This window comes from Pteronotus mesoamericanus, unplaced genomic scaffold, assembly GCF_021234165.1.
Source record: "Pteronotus mesoamericanus isolate MK-2021 breed Mesoamerican mustached bat unplaced genomic scaffold, CSHL_Meso_final contig_105, whole genome shotgun sequence".
NCBI lineage: Eukaryota > Metazoa > Chordata > Mammalia > Chiroptera > Mormoopidae > Pteronotus > Pteronotus mesoamericanus.
In genome coordinates, this window is record NW_026555006.1 from 18812790 (window position 1) to 18824073 (window position 11284).

The window sequence follows — 11284 nt, forward strand, 5'->3', positions numbered from 1 at the left end:
AAAATAATTGCTGATATATCTGTGCCTTTTTTAAGGTGATGGTCATATTTCTATGAATACTATAGTTTCCCTTTAGAACAGTCATTTTGGAAACAATATCAAAGGCAGTAAGCTGATTGTGTGGCAACCCATAAACTTAGTCCCTTTTGTTGTGAGTTTTTGATTTGATAAGCATTAAAGATACAAAAATTCTTTCAAGACTTTGTTGGATGTACCTGGATGGTAAGATGCTTATACAACACTTGCAAAGAGTCCCAGTTTTAGTGACTTTGGGCTGCTATAAGAGAATATCACAGAATGGGTGGCTTATAAACAACAGAGATTTACTTTTCACAGCTCTGGAGAAGCTGAGAAGTCCAAGATCAAAGTCTGGCAGATTTGGTGTCTGGTGAGAGCCTGTCTCCAAGTTCATAGACAGCCAGTGGGATTTTTGCAGTGTTCTCACATGGTAGAAGGGGTGAGAGATCTCTGCAGGGCCTATTTTATAAGGGCACAAATCTTATTTGTGAGGTTCTTTCCTCATGACCCAATGGTCTTTCAAAGGTCCCACAACCAAAGACCATCACATCGGCAATTAGACTCCAACATATGAATTTTTTTCGCAGTGAGGACACAAACATTTAGTCTATAGCAACCTCTTTTCAAGTCCTTAGTTAGGGGTAGGCAGTGGCAGATATTCATATAATATCACATAGTTCTTTGCACAATGAGAAAATGAATGAATGAAATGCTTATAAGTAAATTGGAATGTGTGTATTTGTGTATTTTCAATAGCTTCTTTTTTAGAAAAATTATTTTATTGTATTTTTCCATTACTATTTATCCTTGCTATACCCTTTTTCACCTTCACCCCCCACTCCTGCAATCACCACACTGTTGTCCATGGCCATGAGTTCTTCCTCTTTTCTTTTTCTTTTTTTCTTGATCCCTGCACTCTTTCAACACTACCTAGAGCTGTCAGTCTGCTCTCTATCTAAGAGTCTGCCCCCATTTTCCTTGTTAGTTCAGTTTATTCATTAGACTCCACAAATGAGTAAAATCATATGGTATTTGTCTTTCTCTGACTGGCTTATTTCACTTAGCATAATGTTCTACAGGTCCATCCATGTTGTTGCAAAGGGTAAAATTTTCTTCTTCTCCTCTTCTTCCTCGTCTTTCTCCTCTTTCTTCTCCTCTTTTTTCTTTCTCCTTCTTCCTTCTCCTCCTCCTCCTTCCCTCCCCTCCCCTCACTCTCCCCTCCCCCTCCCTTCCCCATCCCTCTCTTTCCTCTTCCTCTTCTTTCTCTCTCTCTCTTTCTTTCTTTCTTTCTTTCTTTCTTTCTTTCTTTCTTTCTTTCTTTCTTTCTTTCTTTCTTTCTTTCTTTCTTTCTTTCTTTCTCTTCCTTCCTTCCTTCCTTCCCTTCCCTTCCCTTCTCCTTCCTTCCTTCCTTCCTTCCTTCCTTCCTTCCTTCCTTCCTTCCTTCCTTCCTTCCTTCTCCTTCTTCTTCTCCTCCTCCTTCTCATCCTGCTCCTCCTCCTCCTCCTTCTTCTTCTTTCACAGCTGAGTAGTATTCCATTGTATAAAATATTTGATAGCTGTTTTAATCTACTGACGGACGCTTGGCCTGCTTCCAAATCTTGGCTATTCTAAATAATGCTGCAATGGATATAGGGATACATATATTCTTCCTAATTAGTGTTTTGGGGTTCTTTGGATAAATTCCCAGACGTGGTATTGCTGGGTCATAAGGCAGTTTCACTTTTAATTTTTTGAGGTAACTTCATACTGCTTTTCACAGTGGCTGCACCAGTCTGCATTCCCCTTTCTGCCCATCCTTGCCAGTACTTGTTGTTTGTTGAATTATTGATGATAACCATTCTGACAGGTGTGAGGTAATATTCATTGTGGTTTTAATTTGCATCTCTCTGATATAAGTGACATTGAGCATCTTTTAACAACTTTTTAACTGGCCTTTCCACGTCTGCCTTGTCCCTCTATAAACAATTCTAAGTAAGCAGCCAGAGTGACTCTATTACCCATAAAAAGAAGTCAGATCATGTCTTTCTTTGTTTTACCCTTTATGGCTGCCCATCTCACTCTGAGGAAAAGCCAGACTCCTAAAGCTATAAGGCATTGCGCAGTGTGGCCTTCGTTACCTCTCTGACTTTACCTCATATGACCTTCACCTGAGTCACTCTCCTCTAAACACTGTTTTTTTTTGCTGTTTCCCAAAGAAACCTAGTGTGTTCCTCTCTCAGAGCATTTTCACTTCTTCTTCCATCTGCTTGAAATGCTCTTCCTGACCAAATATATAGACTCCCTCTCTCCTTTTAGTCTTTTTTGAAATGTCAACTTCTCAGTGGGGCCTTGCTGACCATTCATTCTATTCAACATCACAGCTTGTCCTACTCCTTACCCCCCACCTGGGGCTATCCCTTTTTATCATCGTCTAACACACTATAGACTGACTTTTATTTATTGTCTCCCTCTTTTCTAACATCTCCTTCACCTAATAGAATATAACTCTATGAAGGTAGGATTTTAATATATTTTATTCACTAATTTACCCTCCTTTCCCAAAATATTCATGGTATATAAGTAGGACCTCAAGAAATATTGGTTCAATGAATGACAAAATGAAGGTATGTGTGTGGTGTGTGTGGCCTTAAATAAGATTGCTAGATGTGTTAATAAGACTTTTAAATGTGCATAAGCAAATTCTGTCAGATTTTTATTTTCTCTGTTTTCTTCAAAGCCTAGGGCTGAGCAGAATACTTGAGGAAAGGAATGGAATTGAGGTGAGTCACTGTTTAGCTGGGTGGTTTAAATTAGACCAATTAAGTAATGGAAAATTTCTTAATTTCATGTATTATAACTCAAAAGTCTGGTAATCATTTCTTCAAAAGGTTGAAATATTATTTTAAAGTCTTTGTATACTTTTTGCTTTCCTCCAAACACTCTTTGATCTTAATCTGTTGCTTTGAATGTTGTTGCTTGTATGTTAATCTTTAGGTATTTTATGAAGTAAAAAACTTAGAAAATATTGTTCTATTCTTTAACTTCTTTTTCTATATCATGGACTTTAGCTCATGGTACATTGGGAATTTTCAAAAAAATTCTTTCCAACATAGTCCCTGTATGTAAATGTAATATAGTACTAAAAAACTGAAAGGATACATGCTTTATATATGCATTTATTCAATAAATACTTCATTATGACTATATTCATTCAAGAAATAGCTATACAGAATTTACTATGTGATGGGCACCATTTTCAGTGCTCAAATTCAGCAATGCAAAAAGAAACAAAGCTCCTTTATTACGTGCTTCATAATAAATTACATAGAATTTGGAGTTTTATACCATAAGGGGATGTAGAAGATATAATAAAATCCACTAACTTTATAACCAAATAAACTTATACCAGCAGGTTTAAGTAACTTTCCACAAGGTCACCCAATTAATGTCAGAACATGAATTAGAAGCTGTTTTGATGATTTCTCCTACTGCACTGTCAGTTCACAAGTCCTTGCTATGGATATAGGAGGAGAATACTAAATATCCTTGTATAAGTATCCTGGGATCTTCTGCCTTTCCTAGGGCATAACAAAAAGGCTAAATTTCAGATATTTATGTTTAGGGCAGCTGTGTAATTTGTTGTTATTTTTGTTATGGTTTTTATCCATCTGTTTTACAGTTTGTTTATATAGCCTAGGCCAATTACCATGATAAAACCCTTTGTCATGAATTCTGAGTCATATTTGTTGTCTACTATCTGATTAATATTGAGCCTAACTTATTCCAGGATTTATTTGGCTGTCCCTTTTAAAGTTGGTTATTTCTTTAGACCCAATAATTTATTTCACTATTAAAGTGCCTAGAATATGAGATAGTCCTCCAGCCTTCAGAATGAGGCAACTCAAGGTTAAGTTAGTTAAGAAGTAGACTTTAATTCAGGTATCTTGAACACTCCTCTTGGAAAAGGAATATAAAAGAGAACTCTGGAGGACTTAATTTTTAATAATCTAACACATTAGTAATCATCTTGGGTACATCCTCTCAGTCCTGCCAGAAACTCTGAGAAATGGATTTGGCAGAAATAAGACACAAACTGAGTGATGCAGTGCTTCAGCATTATATTGTAGGAAGAAGTAAAACCTAAGAGCCCTAATATTTCACAATTTATTATACTTTCAAGGGTAAATATGAGATGCCAGAGAAATTGATATTTTTGTCCCTTGAAGGCAGTGGATGATTTAATTTTATAGCCTACTTAAGTTCACCTTTAGACATATTTTATTAGAAAAAAGTTGAGACATGCATTAACCTTTATTAATACATAATGAAACAAGTAGTACTTCCTTTCTAAAGCCCCATTACAGCAACACTAATAAATGTTACACAAAAAGACCAGTGTATGTGGATATATTGTCACTTGGAATTAAATAAGTCATCAAAATAATCTTTTGCAAGATATTAATTGGTGTTACAGACTAAATCAAATGAGAGATGACTTCATCAAGCATCAATTTCCAGATTCTCATTTCTTTCTTTTTTATTGTTGATACTACTACAGATTACCTCCATTTCCCTTTGCCCACCACCTCCACCCAGCACCCCCCCCCCCCCCACCCCTGCCTTCATCGCACTAGAGTTCACATTTTTCTGGTTGTCCTTGATCACCTTTTTTTGTACCTGAAAATAGTGCATGAGTAAAACTACAACTCAGAGGGAGACTGGATCTAACCACTGAAAGCTGTCTTTCAGTGAAACCTCAGAGCATTTCTTTGACCATGATCTTCCCTGGACTTTAATAACTTTCTCTCTGGGAACTGACACAGAAATCTTTTTTTGTGACTTTCTTACTCAAAGAAGCTAAAGGAGCTTACAAACCAGAAGGTAGCTATTTAGTCCTTGATCTTTAGTGACACAGAAAAGCACATTAGAGTGATTTGATACTAATTTTTTAAAGTTTATTCTTCTTACATAACCTTGTTTAGGAAAATAATAGTGACCATAAAATAAGAAGTGACTAGCTTCTCCCCCTAGAGTTGTTTTGAAAACAATACCTGATTGTAAATACAAAGTGCTCAGCAAAATTATTGGTAATAGCAAATCATAGATAGTCCTTGAGGAAACTAAGTTTATCATCATATCCCAATTAGTTTCAACGAACAAATATTTGTTATTTTTCCTACTGTATGCTAGGCACTATGTTCAGCCTCAGGATAAAACATCAGACAATACAGATAAAGAGAACTCTTGGCCCAGGTGGCAGCAATGGTAAAGACTGAAAGAAGTTTGCCATGGGAGGCGTCCTGATTTTCACAATTCCTGAATGGCTCAGTCTCTTCCTCATTCCAGGAAGAGACTAGCAGAAATGTCTTTTATCAACTCATGGTTGAAGTAATGCTATGTGCTCAGATCAAGGTTGGATGTGACATGCTTGTAAAAATTATTATTGAAATTCTATAATACTTTGATATCTAACTAAATGTTAGGAAATTTATTTCCAAGCTGTGTAATTGATGTATCAGGAGTTAGAATTTTCAACTAACCATTTTGTGGTACATTGACACTATTATAATAGTCTTTTTTGGATTACTATGGAAATTTGAAATAGAGATTGAATGTCACTACAGAATTATAGTCATGAATTTAATTAATATTTAACAAGACTATGGCACTCACATATAAAACCATATAACTCCAAAACACCAAATTCTTGGTCTTGTGAGTTTGACTTCGAAGCTGAATCGTGGTAACACATTCTTTATTTAGATTATTTTGATCTCTTCACAGGCTGCCTGCTTCAGGATCTCACAGGTGTCACCTTGCTGTTTCCCCTTAATGTATGCACTTGGAGTGGGGAAGGCTGGCTGGGGGATTAGAGACAATATTCGTCCTATACGAACCTGAGTGGAGGAGTAGCCTGCGTACGTTAGGGCAAGTTACTTAATTTCTCTAAGCCTCTATTTTTTTAGTTGTCTAAGAGAAATAATAGTAACTTTTCACTTTTTTCTGGATGTTTTGAAAATAATATGTGATAGTAAATATGAAGAGCTTAGCAAAATTCTTAGTAATAGCACATCATAGATTTATTAGGCTAGCCCTTGAGGAAACTAAGTTTATGATCATATTCCAATTAGTTTCAACGAACAAATATTTGTTACTTTACCATACTATTCTGAAAAAACTCCAGCAGAATATAAAAAAATGTGAAGTTTGTTAATTTATCAAGTATACCATAAACAGATCTAAAATTTTAAGTTAATTTTTATATTAACTGTTTTTAAAAAAATGCTAAGTTAATACATAAACATACTGAGTCTCCTTTCTATTCCTGACTCATTCTTCGTCTCCTCCCTTTTGTCCTGCTCTTCCCACCTCTACCATCAAACTTGCTCTTTCCAGGAGCAACTATCTAACAGATTTTGTGTGGCTCTTTCTAGAAGGTCTGGTCTGGGCTAATGGCAGGAACAAGAGTAGGCCCTCCCGCGGAGCTGTATCTGCAAGTTGCCCCAGCCCAGGCGACAGACCTGTCAGTGAAGCTGCTTCGGATTCCGGCCCCCAGCTGCCAGCTCACTCCCAGGTATCCTGCTCTTTCCAAAATCAACACACCTGTATTTTTGACCCACAAATTTCATGAACATGATGAAATGATTATCTTACACAGCTAAGTATTGAAGTGGTTTGTTGTGCTGCAGTAGGAATTAGATAGTATGTTTTAGTATCTATTAAGGCAAGACCTTAATCATTATTCTTTTTCAGAAATGTCCTGATTAGTCTTGCTATCTTGTCACATACATTTCAGAAACATTGTAGTCCTTCTGAAGCCCACCCCTTTTTACGCCATCATTACCACTAAATATATATATATATATATAAATATTATACCCATACTTTCCTTAGGTTGGCTTAAAAATTATAAAATATTATAATAGTGAAAGTTTTTCTGTTCAAAAACAGGACACATATATTTCTCTTCATAAAATTTTAAAAATGTCCCTTAATAAAATTAAAAATCTTTCATTATCTAAATCTTACATATTGTTTGTTAAGGGTATTCTTAAGTATTTTATCTTTTATAACTTTATTTTTATTGTTGACACTAGTACAGATGTCGCCATTTTACCACTCCCCGCCCCGCCCCGCCCCGCCCCGCCCCGCCCCGCCCCGCCCCGCCCCTGGCTCTCACCGCAAAGAACACACGCATATCGTGGTCTGTTCTCTGGCCAATCCCTCACCTCTCCTCTTTCATCCAGTCCCCTCTCCCCCGTCCCCTCTGAAAGTTATCAGTCTGTTTCAATATCTTTTTATTATTATTTTAAGTTGCATATATTCTTCCATTATATTTGTAATTTTTTATTTATATATTTTAAAACCATTAATTTTTATGGTAATGTGGCAGGAAACACCTTAATGAATTTTGTCATTGTTTCTAATGGATTTTTAATTGATTCTCAATCTATCTAAAATAATGTTAAGAAAGTATCTCATTTTATCAATAATTTTTTATTTACTTATTTTTAAAAATCAAGAATACCTTATATATGCTGAATTTTATCAATGCTTTTTGACATTTCCAGAAATGATCACATAAATTTTCTCCTTGGGTCTATTAACATGTTGAGTTATATTAAAAGAGTTTTGCTCTCTGTGCATTTATTCATCAACTAAGTGCATATTTACTTAAAGTGCAAAGCACTGTTCTAGGTATTGGAGATACTGCAGTGTTTAGGAAGTCTAGATATTAAATTTATTGTCATACAAATCTCACTTGGTTATGGAAAGTTATTCTTTAATATATTGCTGGATTTTACTTGCCAATGTTTTATTTAGAATTTTTGAGGCCATTTCCCAAAGGAAATTAGTCTGTAGTTTTCTATTTTTGTGCTATTTTTCTTGGGTTTTGGTGTTAATATTAATCTGGCTTTGAAAAAAAATTGAAAACATCATTCTATTTATTTTCCGGTGGGTTCTTCCTGCCTTCCTCTCTGAATGTCTATTTGTTTATCTGTATTTTTTCCTCTTCTTTTCCTTCTCTTCTTTTATTCTTCCCTCACTTCTCATTCACTTTTTTTAAACTTATTTTTTTCTCCTTTCTCTCATTCTTTTTCTACAGCCTTTGCTTTTATTTCTACTTCTAGATTTGGCAATTGTTATGAGCAACACCCTAGTAATTAAGCTACATGAGATAATCTTATAACAAAACACATATACGAAAAGATAATTAAAGTTAAGCAATTAAGGCAGAAAAAACCAATTAGAAAATAGATACCAGTCATCTTGGTTGAGCTAATTATCGCAAGGAACTAACATTAATTTTTAGTATTGAAATCAACAATTGTTTACCTCTGGGAATAGATCTGAAAGATTTAATTGCATATGTATTCAAAGATATACATTTTTGGGGGGGAGAAATGATATAATATGTTCTATACAATGTGCTAATACATATATTGATATAGGACAATATTGATATAGGACAACATGGAAAAAAAGCAGACCACAAAATACATGTTTTTGCTTATATTAAAAATACTATTGACTGACTGGATGGGTAGATGAATAAAGGTATGCATGTATGTATGTATAATACATCTATTTTTTTATCTTGCTAGAGTCTGGGAAAATCACTGGAGAATTGATCTCCAAAAATTTTCAGAATTAGAAAAATTTAATTATATATTTCACAGTATTTGTGATTCTAAAATTCCATGTTTACTTCTTGGGATTAAAGAGTATTAGCATGTAGCAGTGACAATAGCATATATATATTTTTTTTCTGAACACACTTGAAAGCTGTATTTTTAAGTCCCCCTTGCAGTTATTTTGGGGCTATGGAATATGGACAGAAATGGTTTAAGCCACTCCTTAGTTCTGATCTTTAAGAAAAGCCATTTATTCCAGCTTTTTCTTCATGGCAACTACAGGGTTTATGTGTTCTTACTGGAGTGAGTATGTAGTGAGTTCTTGGATCATCTTTTGGAGGAGACAATTAACCCACATGGAAGTGAACAAGAAATAAACTTTCAGTGTGTTATGAAAATGAGGTTGTGGGTTATTTGTTGCTGTAGCATAACCTAGTTTATCCTGAATGATATGTATTGACAGGTTTCCTTTAGAACTGAGAACTCCCTAGCCAAATTTGTTTGACAGGAGGAAGGCTACAGAAGCCAATAAAAGAGATTCAGCGGAAAGGAGGTTTATTTACTTATTTATTTTTTACGATTTTATTTACTTATTCTTAGGATAAGGGAGGGAGAAAGAGAGGGAGAGAACCATCAGTGTGCGGCTGCCTCTCCAGTGCCCCTACTGGGGACCTGGCCCAAAACTCAGGCATACGCCCTAGAGTAGGAACGGAAACAGTGACCCTTTGGTTTGCCAACTGGTGCTCAAGCCACTGAACCACTTCAGCCAGGGCTGGAAAGGAGATTTAGATAAAATAACTCTGCTTTAGAAATTCTGAGAACTTGAAGTTGGATTTATGACTCCTTTTTTTGAAGATTTTTATTGTTATTCTCTTACAGTTGTCCCAATTTCCCCCCCTTTGCCCTCCTCTGCCCAGTTCTCCCTCCACCCTCCACTCCCACAGTCAATCCCCACACTGGTGTCCACGTCCACGGGTCATTCATGCATGTTCTTTGACTAGTCCCTCACCCTTCTTTCTGCCATTATCTGGGTTTATGACTTCTTAGGGGAGAAATTTTGCTTGGAACATATCTGAATTTCCAGAGTTGCCAGGAGAATAGATTTTAAGGATGAAGCCGTCAGACTTCCCCAGCGGGCTCTTCTTCATGCCATCCGAGACTAGACTTGGAGATGTTTTGAGACGCTAGATGTGTCTCTGAGGAGTTAACTAGGTGGAAAAAAAAGCATTTAAGATTTGTTATGTGAAACATGGGCAAGTTTTTAATTTTCCCTTTATTATCACAATTCCTGATTACAAATTTAAATGAACTACTTAAAATAAAAGTAAGATAAAATATTTTAAAATTCCCAACAATTATAAAAACAATTATATAAGCAAATAAGACGATAAATCCTGAACAAGCTCTTAATCTGAATACAAACTGTCTAGATGTCATAATGCAACCAATAAACTGAGCTGCATACGTCAGAAGGTACCAGAGAGGCAAGGGAAAAAGGATAATAAGGAGGAGGTAAAGGAGGAGAGAAGTGGAAGAAGGCTGAGGTATCACTGGATAATCAAACTATATATGTTTTCAATTATACGCTCATACCATTGAGCCAAAAGCACATAATTTTAATAATAATGATAACAATAATAAGGTGCGTACATGTGGTTTCCTAGTTTCCTTCCTTTTCCCCTTTCAGAGGACAATGTTCCCTATCCTACAGTAAGTACTAGCCTTAGTTTTTTTTTTCTTCCCTGTGTCCTCTCTGGAATGCTTTTCTAGCACATGGATATGTGTCTCACAATTCCTGCCTGCGCTGTGGGCTTCCCTCTTGCACCAATCTCTGACTTGCACTCCAGGTGATATGTTTATGTTACCTTTATGACAAATCAAGGGCAGATGGAAAAACATAATTACTCTTTTAGTATTCCCAAGACTAGTACATTTAATTGTGTGAATACGTATCTACTGCTTTACTGAGGGCTTAGTGCAATTTCAAATGGGAATTAAAATGTAGGGGCAAAATTACTAAATTCCCAGATAATTTGGTTTATCCCAAATAAAAGTCTTACAAGGTATCTAAAAATTTAGGCCTTTGAAACAAAGAGATGTGTATCAATAGTCCACTACTTTTAATTTTGATTTTCTCTCTTTGGTCTGGTGAGGTGAAAAAAAGATAGCTACTTAAAGTATATCTGAAACTCTACCCTTTCCCTTGAGAAAATTACTCTTCTCTGGTGGGAAAGCTATGCTCAACACCACCCATGTATGTGACGTGGTATTGAACAAGAATCTGTAGCTTCAGTGTGATGTTTTTTGTTCCCAAACTTCCCATGTATGGGAGATGGTGGAAAGAAGAGGGTTTTCTAGTCTTGTAGGGAAGAGTGGGGTTGGTACTCTAATACTGAGGACACTTTTCAATACTCTCACCAGGAAAGACTTTGAGGACCTGCTGGGCTCTTTAATTAGAGAACCTATGCAAGCAAATATGTCTTCCAAGGGTAGAAAATGAAAACTTCCAGGATCATTCCAAAAAAGTCCATAATGGGAAAAGAATTATATTTTTAATTATCAAGGAACTTGCTGTGCCCTTGGAGTAGCTGGGCCTCATTTTGATTCAAGGCGTCTGGGTTTTTTTCCTGCCTCCACCTGAAAAGTCTACC

General features: G+C 35.9%; 1 pseudogene; it reads left to right on the forward strand.

Moving 5' to 3' along the window:
- Window positions 1-9796, forward strand: part of LOC129069464 (tigger transposable element-derived protein 1-like) — a 40601-nt pseudogene extending 30805 nt beyond the window's left edge.
- Window positions 9797-11284: the final 1488 nt, after the last annotated feature.